The 16,992-nt window shown below is 39.0% G+C and overlaps 1 long non-coding RNA gene across 3 annotated transcripts in view; it reads right to left on the reverse strand.

Moving 5' to 3' along the window:
- Positions 1-288: 288 nt before the first annotated feature.
- The window catches only part of LOC129623228 (uncharacterized), a 41,589-nt gene continuing 24,885 nt past the window's right edge, over positions 289-16,992 (reverse strand). The window contains exon 3 of one of the 3 annotated variants that reach the window (XR_008700406.1): positions 289-563. This is a non-coding gene — a long non-coding RNA (uncharacterized LOC129623228). The remainder of the gene's footprint in view (positions 564-16,992) is intronic. The other 2 variants (XR_008700407.1, XR_008700408.1) reach the window with 2 other exon arrangements.

Consider the following 16,992-nt stretch of genomic DNA (forward strand, 5'->3'; position numbering starts at 1 on the left):
TTGCTAAATTAACATAGGAAAGTTAAGTGTTTTGAGAAACTTTTAGAAACAAATATTTTTCAAGAAGTTCCTCATGAAATTGCTATTGTCATTTTCTACTTCAAAATTAACCCATACTTTTTTACAAAAGTAGCTCAACACAGATATAAACAGAAAATCATCTGGAATTAATTGCTGCTTTTAATTACTATCTTCTAAATAACGTAAAACAAAGGAATATGCAGCAATGTTATTTATTCAGATCTAAAAATAATGTGATGTCTAGAAAAATAAGTGTACCAAAATCTCTTCTATATAAACCTTACATGAATTTTTATTTGAAAAATACAAAACAATATTGAATATAAACTTCACCCTGAAAGGTCTCTTCAGGAATAAATATACACATCATGACACTTCCAGGTAGCGCTAGTGGTAAAGAACCCGTCCACCAATGCAGGAGATGTAAGAGACGCAGGTTCCATCTCCGGATCAGGAAGATCCCCTGGAGGAGAGCATGGCAATCCACTCCAGTATTCTTGCCTGGAGAATCCCAAGGACAGAGGAGCCTGGTGGGCTATGGTCTATAGCATCACAAAGAGTCGGATACAACTTAGCATGCATGCGTGACATATTAAAGAGAATACTCAGTTTCCTTAACATTCTTATGTACTATATTATTTTGCACTCATTATTCTAGGGATAATAAAAATAGTCATTATTTTTTCTAGATTTTAAAATATAGTAGTCCATTCTGTTTTGTTGATTCATTCAAATAACTAATACTTATGGAATACTTGTGTGCTAAGCATACTTTGTAAGTCACTTTACATGTATGATTTCATTAATTCTCAAAGCAATTCTATGAAGTAGGTGCCATTATTATCCCATTTTATAAATAAGGAAACTGAAGTGGAGATTAAATAATTACTTTCAATTCAGACAGGTAATGTGTCAAATGCAAACTACGGTGGTTTAGCTCTAAGTCCACTGATCCTCCATGCATTAATTCATCAGAAAGTATTTTCAGAGGGATCATGGAGTATGCACTGCTCTCCTTGATGTCATACAAAAATCTATGCACAATCCCCATATCTTGGGGAGTGTTATAAACTAGTTAATAATGATAATAACATGTGCATTAGTATGAAACTTTATCATTTACAACATGTTCAAACATCCATGAATGTTAAATAACTCTTTAAGAAAACATTGCAGATGTTGATGCAGGCTAGTATGTAATAAAATGCCACAATAGTGATACAGTGATCTAGCAATATAGGCAGACAAAGAGAGGATGGCTGTGGACTAGAGTAGGCAGACATAATTAATGAAGGTGGTAGGTCTGAGCCAGTCCTGGACAGTTGGGGGAGGATTTGGGTGGGCAGGAAGGAGGTGGTATTCTGGCAGCCCCAGGGGCACAGAACCAAAAAAGAGACCAGATCAGAAATAACCTAGGGCAACTGGGGGTTGTGGGAGATAAAGGTGGAAAAGTAGGTTGGGGATAGACTTTAGAGACCTCTGTCAAAGGAATGTCAGGGACTATAAGAGCAAGTAGTTGGTAAGTAATTGGTAACAACCCAGCAGGTTCCTGGGAGGTTATTTAGCTGCTAAAGGTCACTATGCATTTGCAATGGAACTCTCAGAATTGAAAATACTATTCCAAAAAAGAGAAAATACTATTTCAGTGTTAAAGATTCTGCAATTGTCTACATCATTTACTGATTAATAAACCTTTTAGTAATATTTATAAAGTGTTCTGAAAAAACCAGAGCTACTTGATTTATGTATATATGCTAATACTGTTTCATAAAAATTAAAACCTTTTTTGCCTTATTTATGATGCTTTTATACTAATTTGTCTTTGCATACTTTTAAATTCTCCTCTGCACACACTGAGTCTCTATCATTATACCCCCATCCCCTCTCTCCTTCTTGCTCTCTCTTTCTCTCAGCAAAGGAAATTGGTCACAGTAAAACTTATTAATACAGGAATAATGGATATATATATCCATATATATATGGATTATAGATATCCATATATACATGGATATATATATATCCATATATATGATATATATAATCCATATATATACATACATGATACATATATATACATGGACATATATATATATACATGATTTTAAAAGGTTTAAAAGGAGCAATGGATATATATATTCATTTATATATATATCCATGATATATATCTATATATCCATATATATATATATATATATATACACACATACACACACATGATTTTTAAAGGTTTGAGTTTCCACAAGTCAGTTCAATCAATTGTGTGAAAAATAATGTGGAAAAGTGCTGCCCAGAATCATTTAGAAATGATTTGGTCAATGATTATTGAAGTGATTCAATCAGAAATATACATCAGTGATAACATTACAGAAAATCTACTGACTTTTTAAAAGATCAGGCAGCTACAGAACCTACAGAGCAAAGGTTCCAAATATCAGTTGTTGAGATACATTATGATCTTTCTTTGATGTGGGTGTAACTTCTTTTTCCCCACGTTTCATATTCTCCTCAAGCATTTCAGGAGATGTACTTATTGTTTAAATAAAAGGATATCAAAATCATTTTTGACTTGAGAATTTTAATCTAAATTAAGTGGGTAGTTGTCTCGGCATTACAAAAATCACAACTTGGATGCCTTCCGGGAAGCAGGAAATAATTCCACTTTATTATGCCCATCTCTATGAACTGAAAATATGGCAAAGCACAAAACCTTTGGCATTTGATTCCATTTGCTGACAGAGCCTAGTTGTCTCTGATAACTAGGACTTGTTATAATTAATAATTTGGACCTGAATTTCTTTACCTTTAGGAGTGGAAATTATAGAAAAGGAAGGTAGAATTCTGAGAACTTGGTTCAAATCTGTGTAAGAAGCATAGCTGAAATGTCCCAGGTGCATATTAGTTATTGTTGGACAGAGAAAAAGGAAGGGCGACCTTTCAGAGATCAATAACAAATAGATTTTTCAAGGTTAGCCTATGAAACCTAGTAGGAAAAGGCAGGAAAAACACTGATAATACTGAGAAGGATTCAACTTCCATCTGAGCAAAGGTTACAAAGTTCTGAGGAAGGGTGAAAGAGAGGGGCAAAAAAAAAAAAAAAAGAGGAAGAAAAAAATAACACAGACAAATCAGGATTCAATTTTCAGAAACACCAACCAACAGAATTGCAGAGTCGAATAATGAAAGCGTAAACGATTTGGGCACTACTTTATTTCTTTTGCTTATCTTTTTTTCCCTCTTTTCTTTGATATGAATGTGGTAATGAGAAACCCAAAACAACAGGAGAGAGGTATGAATGAAGGAAGAATGGAGAAAGTGGAATACTGCAGCACTTATTCTCTCATTTCTATCTCCTATATTTAAATTTCAGATAAACAATAAATACTTTTATAGTGTAAATATGTCCCAAATATTGCATGGGACACACATACACTAAAAAATCATTTGCTGTTTATTTGAACTAAGTATCCTGTACTTTTATTTGCTAAATCTGGTAGCCCTAGGAAAGACCCACTAGTCTTAGTAGAGGTGGATCACCCTTTGTTTATCCCCTTAAAAAATTATATTAATTGAAGCAAAACACATGTACAAAAGAACACTTATCATGAGTGTACAGGTCACTGAACATTCACAAATGAAGACACCCATGTAGCCAGGACCTAGGTCAAAATCCAGACTGTTAGCCCCCTAGAAGCCTCTTCTGTGCTCCTTTCCCTCCAGTAAGAATAATTACTACCCTGACTTCTAACAGTAAATCTTCTAGATTTGCCTATTTCACCACTCCTTCTATTTAAGATTGGTGGCCTCATAGTCTAAAGGTTTCCACCTACTTGGCAGAAACATAGACCCATGGCACCATGTTAAATGTCCCGTTGATTGAATACAGTTGAGGTTAGGGAAGAGTGCTCCTGCCTCCATGTATTAAGTGAATTCTCTAGGAAGTGTATTTATCCATTACCTTACAGGACAGAAGGTGGGCAGAACCTTCCGGGGAACCTAGGAGGTAATACTTTCCAGAGGAACCAGTAGATAACAAAGGCAGAAATTTAGAAGTGAATCTTCTAGGATATATTATAGTAGGTTATGTACTTTGAACTAGGAGTGATTTCGTTGGTGGTACACTTATGGGCTTCCCTTGTAGCTCAGTTGGTAAAGAATCTGCCTGCAGTGCAGGAAACTGGGTTTGATCCCTGGGTTGGGAAGATCCCCTGGAGAAGGAAATGGCAACCCACTCCAGTATCCTTGCCCGGGAGGTCGCAGAGTCGGGCACGACTGAGCAACTAACACACTTAACAGAGAGATAGTAAGAACTAACCATTCAACAGCCTGTCCCATGTAGAGTTTGAAGGTGATCTTACCCCCCAACAAATAATGCCCATTAATAGTGTTTATCTTCACTGGCACAGCTTTTTTACATAAAGTTGTTCCATGAGGCCACCTGATACCTCTGAGTCTATAACTCCTTCAACCTATAGAGAGGATACCAGTCTCATGCTATCAGAATGCATTGGAATCATTCCTATGACTAAGGACAGAGGATTAGAACAGAGAAGAAAGTCCCTTCCCATTCTCTCCAGTATTGCTGGGAAAGATAACTGCAGGAAGGGAGCCTTAAGACAGAATGGGATCATCTCTGACAGGACCTTTACATGAACCAGCCTGGAAAAGATGGAGGCTTCGGCAACACACTGAGTTTACTAAATATTCCCAAGTCTTCCTTGCAGCTGAGCCCATAGAGCTGAGTCATTTTATGATAGCTCCTGCATGAAGAACTAGAAGTATATGACATGGCTGGCCAAGGATCCTTCTCCAATTGGATCTGAGAATGGGATTACTGGTGATTCAGTCTAGGAAGGACCTTCAGATATTAGACTGCTGCTGCTGCTGCTAAGTCGATTCAGTTGTGTCCAACTCTGTGCGACCCCATAGACAGCAGCCCACCAGGCTCCCCTGTCCCTGGGATTCTCCAGGCAAGAACACTGGAGTGGGTTGCCATTTCCTTCTCCAATGCATGAAAGTGGAAAGTGAAAGTAGGAAGTCACTTTGCCATGTCCGACTCTTAGCGACCCCTTGGACTGCAGCCCACCAAGCTCCTCTGCCCATGGGATTTTTCAGGCAAGAGTACTGGAGTGGGGTGCCACTGCCTTCTCCGCAGATATTAGACTGGGTAGTGCCAAAAAGTCTCAATAGTTTCTGAGCAGTAGCATTCCAGGCAAAAGGGAGGCAATGACATTCTCTCTGCCTCTCCAACCAAGTTCAAAACCAAGAGGGTAAAACATGGTACTTCCACTTCCTGTCACTGTATTCCTTCCTTACCTGGTATACAGACTGTCCTATTACAAATACAATGAAAGAAGGAAGTCTGATATGGTATCACTTACATATATAATTTAAAATACAACATAAATGAACATAGCTATGAAACAAAAACAGATTCACAGATATAGAGAACAGACTTGTGTTTGCCAAGGTGGAGGAAGAGGAGGCAAGGACTATGAGCTTGGGATTAGCAGATGCAGACAATTATATATAGGAGGGGTAACTAACAAAGACCTACTGCATAACACAGGGAACTATATTCAATATCCTGTAATAAACCATAATGGAAAAAAGTAAGAAAAAGAATATGTATGAATAACTGAGTGACTGCTGTACAGCAAAAAGTAAACACAACATTGTAAATCAACTATTTTGTTAGTCACTAAGTTTTATCCGACTCTTTGTGACCCCATGGACTGCAGCATGATAGGCTTCCTTGTCCTCCATTATCTCCTGCAGTTTGCTCAAACTCATGTCCATTCGAGTCAGCGATGCCTTCCAACCATCTCATCCTCTGTCTCCCCCTTCTCCCCCTGCCTTCAATCTTTCCCAGGGTCAGGGTCTTTTCCAATTAGTCACCTCTCTGCATCAGGCGGCCAAAGTGTTGGAGCTTCAGCATCAGTCCTTCCAATGAGTGTTCAGGGTTGATTTCATTTATATAGTGATAATTTTTTTTTGAAAGGAAGTCTATTTGCACTGTTGGTCATAATATCAAGAAAGTAGAACAGTATTTAACAATGGGACCTTGATTAAATGCATTATGCTATATTCCACACAATGAAATCTTATCCAGTCTTTAAAATGACATTGTAGAAGAAAACACTACTACAGTCATAGCAGCCAAAGCTAGTCCTATTGATACAAAGCCTGTACTACTACTTGCCAGGTACTATTCTACTTGGCAAATGCTGACTCACTTAAATATTCACAACTGTGTGAATTAGGAACACAGTTGAAAATTATTCCCATTTTTCAGGTGAGAAAATTGCAGTACCTTTATCAATTAAAAGACATGCCTAAGGGCCACACAGCAAGTAAGTAATAAAGTTGGTATTCAAATCCAGACAGGCTAGCTGCAGAGTCCACACTGCTAACTGTATGATGACAAAGGAAACTGTTAATCATTTATCAGTAAGGGAGAAAAGCCAGGTTAAAATTTAAAAAAAAAAAAAAAGGTTGGAAAGTGTGATTCCAATTCTATATCAAACATTTAAAAAAATCATATGACTATATTATTTTATTACAGAAAAAATTACTGCAATGATACATGTCATAGTGTTAACAATGAGAGATCAGAATTTAAATGCTTCTTAATTCCCTCTTTATAGTATTCTGAATTGTCTACATTTTCTGTAATACACACTTATTGACTATTTTAATGAGGAAAAAATTGTTTAAACAAAACCATATCTTGGTGAAATCAACTCAACAATTGTGACCTTTATGCAAGGCCTCCTAATATGAAAGCAAGGAGAGCTTAGTCATACACTACAGAAAATGATGTGCCCAGATCACATCATGCCAACCATCTTGCCTCAGAGAAAAGTGAGCTTCAAACTTATTAATGCTTAAATCCAATGCATGGGAGGTGAGCTCTGCAGAGCAGCAAGCAGATGTTAGAAAGCTGAAGCTGGCAGGGACCTCAAACTTCTTGAATCTATGCCCTCATTTGGTAGAAACTGAGGCCTAAGACATTACTCATAGAAAGATGTTTAACTGGGAGGCCCTTATAGAAAAATGGCATTATCCTCAAGAAACAGAACTCAGTGGGAAATTTCACAAGTCATTTAAAATTTAGTCACAAAAAGTCATGGCAATAGCAAGAGGGCATTTGAGAAGATTTTTTATCTTCTTGTGGCCATGAAAGTTTGCTGTGAGTAAGCTTTATGAGTGTATTGTAGCAAAGATTCATGCATATAATTTGGGAGAGTTCGAAATTAGCTATAACTGAGAAGAATCTACTGCAGATGATGACATGGGCATGTAGCCTTCTTTTCCCAGGCTACACCCTCCGACAGGGCTGGGTTACAGACATTCTCCCCGAAGGTGCCAGTAGAGGTAACCCAGTGTTCTTGGACTTCTACTTTAGTCTAGATTCCCTGAGGAAAGGGTAAATTGAAAAACCAAGTCTCCCAACCAGCCCCACCCTTCCAAGACATCATGGTGACTCATGGGAGGATGGTAGAGAGAGCTGACAATCTCTAAGCAACATGGTTTTTCAAAGCTTGACCTTTTCAACAGCCACTCCCAGGAACAGGGCCAATTAGTGAGTCCTGCTGAGAAGAGCAGCCTGTCCTAACAGCTCCCCTCCCAGCTGCATGCCTTCCAGTATCTCTTGCTGATTCCAGGTCTTGAGTCTCCCTGGCTGTGTGGATCACAACAAACTGTGGAAAATTCTTCAAGAGATGGCAATACTAGACCACCTTACCTGCCTGCTGAGAAATCTGTATGCAGATCAAGAAGCAATAGTTAAAACTGGACATGGAACAACAGACTGGTTCCAAATCAGGAAAGGAGTATGTTAAGGCTATATATTGTCACCCTGCTTATTTAACTTATATGTAGAGTACATCATGGGAAATGCCAGCCTGGATGAAGCACTAGCTGGAATCAAGATTGTGGGAGAAATATCAATAACCTCAGATATACAGATGAAGCTATGGCACCCCATCCCAGTACTCTTGCCTGGAAAATCCCATGGACAGAGGAGCCTGGTAGGCTGCAGTCCATGGGGTTGCTAAGAGTTGGACACGACTAAGCGACTTCACTTTCACTTTTCACTTTCATGCATTGGAGAAGGAAATGGCAACCCACTCCAGTGTTCTTGCCTGGAGAATCCCAGGGACAGGGGAGCCTGGTGGGCTGCCGTCTATGGGGTCGCACAGAGTCGGACACGACTGAAGCGACCTAGCAGCAGCAGCAGTAGATATGCAGATGACACCACCCTTATGGCAGAAAGCAAAGAACTAAAGAGCCTCTTGATGAAAGTGAAAGAGGAGAGTGAAAAAGTTGGCTTAAAACTTAACATTCAGAAAGCTAAGATCATGGCATCTGGTCCCAACACGTCAAGGCAAATAGATAGGGAAACAATGGAAACAGTGACAGACTTTATTTTTGGGGGCTCCAAAATCACTGCAGATGGTGACTGCAGTCATGAAATTAAAAAATGCTTGCTCCTTGGAAGAAAAGCTATGACCAAAATAGACAGCATATTAAAAAGCAGACATTATTTTGCTGAGAAAGGTCCGTCTAGTCAAAGCTATGGCTTTTCCAGTAGTCATGCATGCATGTGAGAGTTGAACTGTAAAGAAAGCTGAGTGCTGAAGAATTGATGCTTTTGAACTGTGGTGTTGGAGAAGACTCTTGAGAGTCACTTGGACCTCAAGGAGATTCAACCAGTCCATCCTAAAGGAAATCAGTCCTGAATATTCATTGGAAGGACTGATGCTGAAGCTGAAACTCTAGTACTTTGGTCACCTGATGTGAAGAACTGACTTCTTAGAAAAGACCCTCATGCTGGGAAAGATTGAAGTCAGGAGGAGAAGAGGACGACAGAGGATGAGATGGTTGGATGGCATCTCCGACTTGATGGACATGAGTCTGAGAAAGCTCTGGGAGTTGGTGAAGGACAAGGAAGCCTGGCATGCTGCAGTCAACAGGGGTTGCAGAGTCAAACACAACTGAGCGACTGAACTGAACTGGCTCAATGATGATGTATCACCTCTAGAGGGCAGCTCAAAGCAGGGCTTTAACTGAGTTCTGGAATGATGGCACTGCAGATTTTAAAGAAACTGTTCAAATGTCCTGGAGTACATTAATGAAACAAGCCTATGCTCTTTCACGGAATGTCAGAATTTTCACTGTCTTCTCGAGTCATTTACAGAACTCTTGGACTCCTGTGTACAGACCAAAAATATATACAAGTATTGAAACTAAATGGAACTATTTGATAAGAGTTGCTAGTCTTACAAAGAAAGAACTGAGAGGTTTCAAAGGGAAGGTTTTTATCAGCTGAGATAGTGAACAAGGCATTCATCCAGGAGATGGCCTTTGAGCTGGGCCTTACAGATGGACCTAAATAAGGAAAGATACAGCAGAACAGGAATACCTAGACAGTGAGAAATGTTTGAACAAGATTTTGGAGCTATGAAAGAGTCATAGCACAGCAAAACAAGAAGTTGTTTTTTCTAAGATAGAAGTGTCCTATATCCAAGCCAAGAACTGAGAAGAGAACAATATTTTATCAAATCTAAGATGGCACAAGTGTATCAATTGCAAGATGCACTCTGATTTCAGAGATGTTTTCATCATTTAAAAGATGTGTTTTACACTTCTCCAAAGAAGAAATACAGATGGCCAACCAAAACATGAAAAGATGTTCAGCATCAATAATTATTAGAGAAATGCAAATCAAAACTACAATGAGGTATCATTTCACACCAGTCAGAAGGGCAGAAATCAAAAAGTCTACTAACAATAAATGCTGGAGAGGGTGTACAGAAAAGGGAACCCCTGCAATGTGGGGAAGAATGTAAATTGGTACAACCACTATGGAGAACAGTGTGGAAGTTCTTTAAAAAACTAAAAACAGAATTATCATATAACCCAACAATTTCACTCCTAGGCATACATCCAGAGAAAACCAGAATTTGAAAGGACACATGCACCCCAATGTTCACTTCAGCACTATTTACAATAGCCAGGACATGGAGGCAACGTAAATGTCCATCAACAGAAGAATGGATAAGGAAATGTGGTAGATATATACAACGGAATATTGCTCAGCCATAAAAAGGAATGAAACTGCATCATTTGCAGAGACGTGGATGTGCCTAAAGATTGTCATACTGAGTGAAGTAAGCCAGAAAGAGAACAACAAATATTGTATATTAACACATATATGTGGAATCTGGAAAAATGCTAAAGATGATCTTATTTGGAAAGCAGAAATAGACACATGAACATAGAGAACAAACATGGATACCAAGGGGGGATGAGGGGGTGGGATGAATTGGGAGATGGATTGATATACACCACTACTATGTATAAAATAGGCAACTAATGAGAAACTACTGTATAGCACAGGGAACTCTATTCCTTGCTCTGTGGTGATGGAAGGGAAGGAAATCCAAAAAGAGGTGATATATGTGTACATATGGCTGATTTACTTTGCTACGCAGCAGAAATTGACACAGCAGTGTAAAGCAACTATATTCCAATAAAAGAAATAGATGGATAAACTGTGGTATATTCATGGGGTGACATATTACTCATCAATAAAAGAAATGCATGCTCAAGAGCACAGGATATGGCAGAACTTTAAAGCATACTGCTAAGTGAAAGAAGCCAGTCTGAGAAACTGTAAGTTTATGATTCCAACTCTTTGACATTCTAGAAAAGGCAAGACTTTGGAGACAGGAAAAAGATCAGTAGTTGCTAGGAAGTTCAGGTGGCTAGAGTGAGGGGGGAATGGATGACTAGGTGGAACACATGGGATTTTTTAAGGCAGTGAAAGGATTCCGTATGATACTATAATTGTGGATTCATGTAATTATCCAGATGCAACCTATGAACTTCTGTTACAATTAATGTATCAATATTGGTTAATCAACTGAAGTAAATATAGTATATTATAGCATAATGTTTATAAGAGGAGAAACAGTGGGGAGGGCAACGAGAGGTTGTAAAGGAATTCTTTGTACTTTCTACTCAATCATTCTATAAACCTAAAACTGCTTAAAAATATAGACAAATTAAAAAAAATCATATCACTAACAAAAAAAAGGTGTCTTAGAATAGATGAAACACAGTTAGTAAGGGTCATATTATAGAAGGTTTTAAAAATCATATAGGAAGGGTAAATGGTAAGAAAGGGGGAACCTAGAAGGCTTTGGAGCAGGGTTGTGATATTATGCTTTATGAAGATTGCTCTAGTTTCTGCAAGGAGGCCAAGGTGAGCTACGTTGTGCTAAAGCCACTGCATTAGTTCAGGGCCAAAGGAGCTAGAGGGGTGGCAATAGGAACAGAAAGGTCAGACATAAGAGATATTTTCAAGGAAAACCCAAGTGAGTCAACCACATAGACATGCCGAATGAGAGAGGAGTCAAAGATGAATTCCAGATGAGTAATGAGGAAGAATGTGCAATGCCTGTCATATTTTATGTTTCCAACTTATGTTTTCTTCTTGCATGTTTTTTCCTTTCCTGATTTTGTCTAGATAGTAACTTTTGTAATTCCTTTTCTTCTCTATTTACTGTTTTAAACATTTTTTATTCCTATTTTTATAGTGATAATGGTGGCCCTTACATATTTAAGCCTACATTTTTATGCAGACACAAAAAATTAATAGCTACTTCTTCTCAAACGGAATGGAATATTTAATTGATTTTTCTTTCCTTGTCCATCCACATCCTCATCCCTACCCCTTCGGGCTTTGCTGATATTATTACATTTAGAATTTTATTTGGGTCCTAGATTTAGGCACATTTCATATCTAGTCATAAGTGTTAATTAATTATGCTATAAAAGGCAAAGGAGAAAAGGAAAGATATAAGCATCTGAATGCAGAGTTCCAAAGAATAGCAAGAAGAGATAAGAAAGCCTTCCTAGGAGATCGATGAAAAGAAATAGAGGAAAACAATAAAATGGGAAAGACTAGAGATCGCTTCAAGAAAATTAGAGATACCAAAGGAACATTTCATGCAAAGATGGGCTCAATAAAGGACAGAAATGGTAGGGACCTAACAGAAGCAGAAGATATTAAGAGGTGGCAAAAATACACAGAACTATACAAAAAAGATCTTAATGATCCAGATAACCATGATGGTGTGATCACTCACACTCACCTAGAGCCAGACATCCTGGAATGTAAAGTCAAGTGGGCCTTAGGAAACATCACTACAAACAAAGCAAGTGGAGGTGATGGAATTCCAGTTGAGCTATTTCAAATCCTGAAAAGATGATGCTGTGAAAGTGCTGCACTCAATATGTCAGCAAATTTGGAAAATTCAGCAATGGCCACAGGACTGGAAAAGGTCAGTTTTCATTTCAATCCCAAAGAAAGGCAATGCCAAAGAATGTCCAAATTACTGCACAATTGCTCTCATCTCACACTAGCAAAGTAATGCTCAAAATTCTTCAATCTAGGCTTCAACAGTATGTAAGCCATAAACTTTCAAATGTTCAAGCTGGTTTTAGAAAAGGCAGAGGAACCAGAGATCAAATTGCCAACATCCATTGGATCATAGAAAAAGCAAGAAAATTCCAAAAAAACATCTACTTCATGGACTATGCTAAAACCTTTGACTGTGTGGATCACAATGAACTGTGGAAAATTCTTCAAGAGATGGGAACCAAACCATCTTACCTACCTTCTGTGAAACCTGTATGCAGGTCAAGAAGCAACAGTTAGAACTGGACATCAAACCACAGACTGGTTCCAAATCTGGAAAGGAGTACATCAATGCTGTTTATTGTCACCCTACTTATTTAACTTATATGCAGAGTACATCATGAGAAATGCCGGGCTGAATGAAGCACTAGCTGGAATCAAGATAGCTGGGAGAAATATCAATAATCTCAGATATATAGCAGAAAGTGAGGAACTAAAGAGCCTCTTGATGAAAGTGAACAAGGACAGTGAAAAATCTGGCTTAAAACTTAGCATTCAAAAAATGAATATCATGGCATCCAGTCACATCACTTCATGGCAAACAGATGAGAAAACAATGGAAACAGTGAGAGACTTTATTTTCTTGGGCTCCAAAATCACTGCAGATGGTGACTGCAGTCACGAAATTAAAAGATGTTTGATCCTTGGAAGAAAAGCTATGACCAATCTAGACAGCATATTAAAAAGCAGAGATATTACTTTGCCAACAAAGGTCCATCTAGTCAAAGCTTCGGTTTTTCCAGTAGTCATGCATCTAGTCATGCATGACCATAAAGAAAGCTGAATGCTGAAGAACTGATGCTTTTGAACTGTGGGTTTGGAGAAGACTTTTGAGAGTCTCTTGGACAGCAAGGAGATCAAACCAGTCAATCCTAAAGGAAATCAATCCTGAATATTAATTGGAAGGACTGATGCTGAAGTTCCAATACTTTGGCCATCTGATGCGAAGAGCTGCCTCGTTAGAAAAGACCCGATGTTGGAAAGACTGAAGGCGAGAAGAGAAAAGGACGACAGAGGAAGAGATGGTTGGATGGTATCACTGACTCAATGGACATGAGTTTGAGCAAGCTCATGTCTAGGAAATGGTGAAGGGCAGGGAAGCTCATGTCCAGGAAATGGTGAAGGGCAGGGAAGCCTGGAATGCTGCCGTTCATGGGGTCGCAAAGAGTCAGACATTACTGAGTGACTGAACAACAAATGCAAAATACTCCCCCCAAACAGGATCACTTTCAAGCCATCAAAAATATATTAAAACTTATGGAGACTTCTACTCCAAGGCCTGCTATGAATTTCAGTTTATGGTCCATGTTGTGCTAATTCCTAATAATTCCTAACTATCTCTTAATTGTTGCAATTTTTAATACTGCTGTAATTTCTGTTTTCCTAACTTTTTTTTTAGTTTTACTGCTCTTAAAACTGATTAATTTAGCATATGTCTTATTCTTACCCCAGGATGCATGTTTCTAGAATAAAGTATACAGTTTTAATTTCTGCATCTTAAGGAAACCATGAGAGAGATTCAGAAGGAGCACAGAAATACAATAAAATGCTTGAGGAGCAAGGGCTGCTGCTGTGTAGGGACCAACAATAATCATTAGGGATATTACATTTGGTAAAGAAATGACTTTGGGGCATATGGTTAAGGGTTTTGAAATCAAGAGGCAAAGAAGAGGTGAGTTTACTGGTAGAATACTTATATTAGAACATTTTATGAAACTTCTACGAAATAGAAAAATTAAAGCTGTTAAAGAAGTAGTTTTCCTAGACACCTTGTTTTGCCTCTTCATGTCTAATCATTATCCTTCTCTGCCCTGCTTCGGCCCTGGGAGGCTGACTAATATGCACAGCATTAACAAACTCCCTTTCCCTCTGGCCAGGGTTGGGTGTGGCCAGTGAGGTGGTGATGAGAAGCCCGGGGGCAGGAGACTGCGAGATATTTGTTCCCCAGCTCCTTCTCTACCATGGTGTGCAGGGTTGGCTGAGTCTATCTACTGCAAGCTGCCACTCTTGTCAGAGAGCTCTCTTCATAGTCTTTCTGGGTTCTGGGAAATATATCCTCCCTTGCCCACTTAAGACTTGTGGGCAGTAAGAGCTCCCCATTGTGCTCCCCACATACTACTTTATCCCTTGCTGATGTCTATAAACCTTGCCCATACCTTGTAAATAGTGCATTTACTAACTTCCTTCAACTGCCTGCATGGAGTATGCAATCCATGTCCAGACACATGCTGGACCCTGACTGACACATTATTGCATCTAGAGATCCCAGCACCCAAGAAATAGTAATAGTAGAAAGCACAAATGTAAAAATGTGACCGTGGTTAAAAGAGATGACCCTGACTTTGGCCACTGTGTATCATTTTGAGATGGTATTATTGGAACCAGGGGATACTGGTTGGGCTTGGTGGTTGAGTGAATATAGGCTTTTGCTTTTAGAGAACAAATATTACCACCATCAATAATCTTGAGACATGGTTAATCCCCATGTAGGGAAAAAAGTGATACTACATCACTGTATCACAAGGAGGGGCTTCCATGTGTCTCTGGATTAAGGATCCATTTGTCCCTAGACCTTGAAATATGAAGAGCAGGTTTGTGCAGGTGGTCAGCTATTTTCAGGGCAGTAGCATCATTAAGCTTCTGGTTTTGTCAGGAATGGCAATATAGACAACAGCAGTACAGAGAAGAAAATAATCAGTACATGAGGTCTTGGGGTAAGGCACTCCTAGCCTGGAAAAGCCTTGTATCTACTTCTTAGCCACACTGAAAAGTGGGGAGTATTATCAGGATGTTCTCTTTGGGCCAAAGGGAAGAGTTTCTTTTTCCCAAAGATAAAGTGGGGGCAACAGTGGGCATTGGTGGGGAGAACTAAGTCCATGACAGAAGAACATTCCTGAAGGTCAAAGCAGCAAGGAGAAGGCCAGAGGGGACACACGGAAAGCTCTATTTCAGAGAGCTTTATATACCAACAAAGGTGGTACAAACAAAGTTTCAGAAATTGTTGAGGGCACTTTGAGAGAAGTGAATTTCCAGCACACAGGCCGGTAGGAGAGAATGCTGCCATAATGTTAGTATAAAATGAAAGGATACTTTCCATTGTAAGTCATAGACTACAAAGTTGGGAATACATTGGTTACAGAAATAGCTTCCAAAGGGTCAGGTAAACCCTATCTCTAGTGGACTGATAGCAGTTTACTTATGGAAAGTGAAATATATTCCTGAGGACTGATACTGAAGAAATCAAGGTTCCCTTCCACAAAACTCCCTTTGAACTTATGCTTCAGTCAGAATGCAAGATTAGATGGGTATGGCAATATTCATGGATTTTGTTTTCATTGAGGTTCTGCAATTCATTTTTCCCTGTACTAGAGACAGGAATAGTTCTTGAAGCTTTCACAGGGCTGATGTGATGCCTGATTCCTATTTTGGTTTAAAGGAACTTAGAATCTCATTAGTGGCCAAACCAACTCTCGTTAGTCATATGAATCTTGCACGTTTACTAAGAACTTGTCCTCTACTCTGGCAAGAAGCAAGGGCACTATGTGCCAGCTAAAAGCACATCACCTGACAAACTCTAACATAACATGAAGCCTGGACTCAGTTTATGTAAGCAGTATACCCAGGTATCATCTAAAAATATTGTTATGAGTTATTAGCTTGGATCAGATACATTTCTCCAGATTTTTTAAATGTATGAAGAGTAGCTTCATATATTAAGAGTTCTGTAAAAGCTCAAGAAGAGAAATTACTGAGAATAAATATCAACTCTCATAGGAAAAATAATTTCTCCTGTCCTTGGAAAACATTAATCAAACTTGAGGGGCCCAGCTAGCTTAGCATCTCAAGATGATAACCTGGGATAAAGAGAAATTGAGACATAAGGTTTTAACATAAACTTTCCTATGAACCAGATCCTCCTGAATATGGTTAGAGTCTGAAATTTCAGGCTTTCTCCTGTCCACTACCACCAATTATGTATGACTGGGTTCAAATATTCTACCTCAGGGGCATTTTGTTTCTCCACAGGCATAAACATTCCTCTCTTCCCAGGAACTTGTGAGCCCTCCTCAAGGAGTTTTTTGCCATGTGAGGGAGGGAGACCCCACGTAGTCTGATGTACCTAATCTGTTCCTGTGACATCTGACAGAAGAGTGCATCTGCACGGCTGCCTTGCCTCCCTGTACTCTTTCGACCTTTCTGTTTACACTTGAAGTTATCTCCAAGAGCATGTGACTCAAGCAGCATAGGATCAGGGATCAGGGCTGAAATATTATAGACCCAGTGGATTAGCAGCCAAGGAGCAGTTCCTCTGACTCAGACTATGCAGTGTTCTGAGGTTTCATTTTCTGGCAACCATGTCACTCAGACTGTAATGGCTTTGTAATTCTGAGGAGTAATTCTGAATTACAACATGGCAAGATCCCTGATGGATGAGCTCATTTTCTGGGTGTACTATTTGGGCACATTATGTCAACTATATTAAC

The sequence above is a fragment of the Bubalus kerabau genome, chromosome 11 (genome assembly GCF_029407905.1).
Source record: "Bubalus kerabau isolate K-KA32 ecotype Philippines breed swamp buffalo chromosome 11, PCC_UOA_SB_1v2, whole genome shotgun sequence".
Lineage (NCBI taxonomy): Eukaryota > Metazoa > Chordata > Mammalia > Artiodactyla > Bovidae > Bubalus > Bubalus kerabau.